This window comes from Nicotiana tomentosiformis, unplaced genomic scaffold (assembly GCF_000390325.3).
Source record: "Nicotiana tomentosiformis unplaced genomic scaffold, ASM39032v3 Un00185, whole genome shotgun sequence".
Taxonomy (NCBI): Eukaryota; Viridiplantae; Streptophyta; class Magnoliopsida; order Solanales; family Solanaceae; genus Nicotiana; species Nicotiana tomentosiformis.
This window is the reverse complement of record NW_027174744.1, coordinates 13,885-14,952: the sequence shown is the minus strand read 5'-3', so window position 1 is coordinate 14,952 and position 1,068 is coordinate 13,885.

Sequence of the window (1,068 nt, the reverse complement as noted above, 5' to 3'; positions counted from 1 at the left end):
CTTGTATATACTGCCCAACCTCAAGCTATGCAAATGTCACGACTCTTTAGTCTACAATAAGACAAATGACACTATCATTATCGTTTAAGCGTCGTAACTATTATGTATCGACCACAACCTATTTTACGATGAAACGGATAGCACCTCCCCTATTTATATGACTTCCCACAAGTCAATATAATCACCAAACAGCCCAAACAACATCATTAATAATCATATTGAGCCTCCAAAACAGTCCACCAACCAACAACATTACTACCAAGCCTTTCGATATATAATTCACAAGTTCTAGCTTCAACGACTTAGCTGCAACTTGGATAATCTTAAATATATATAGAGTAAGAGGTTCATTACCTTTAAACAGAAAGAACAACTCCAATTTGACCTTAATTTTCCACGAAATATCCCTTCAATTCTGCCACAAGAACAAGGAAGCGAAACTAGCAATTAATTCGGGTTTTTCGGCACTAGAATTACTTTAGAAGACTTGAAATCACCTAGGGTTGATATTAAAAACTTGAAGGTGTATTTACAGAATATAAATCACTTAAAACAACCTCCCACACGAGCTGGAAAAACACAAAAATCAGCAACAACAAGAAGAACAAGAAACTTACTAGCACCACGGGATTCCCGACATTTGATTTGTGTTGTTTGCCCTTTGTTTGGGTCTTGGATCATGAGAGAACCTTGAGAGAATATTTTTAGGGTTATAAGGTCTGAATATACTGAAAAATAATGACTTAAAACGGGGTTGAGGTATCTTATATATGTCCAAATGTCTTAAACCGCCTTTGTGGGCCCCATAGAGAGCAGCTTGGCGCACTCTCGCGAAAATGCGAATATCTCTCTATTCCGAGATCGTATCGATGAACGGTTTAATGCGTTGGAAACTAGACTCATAGATCTTCAATTTGATAGGTAGATTACCCCATAATTCCAAGCACATTGGGAGAAAAATGCAGTAACATTTGACCTAATGTTTAAGTAAAATTATAAACCTAAGTTGCGACAACTTTTATCGACTTTTGTTTCATAACTCGCTTGACTTCAAGACTTATGATACGG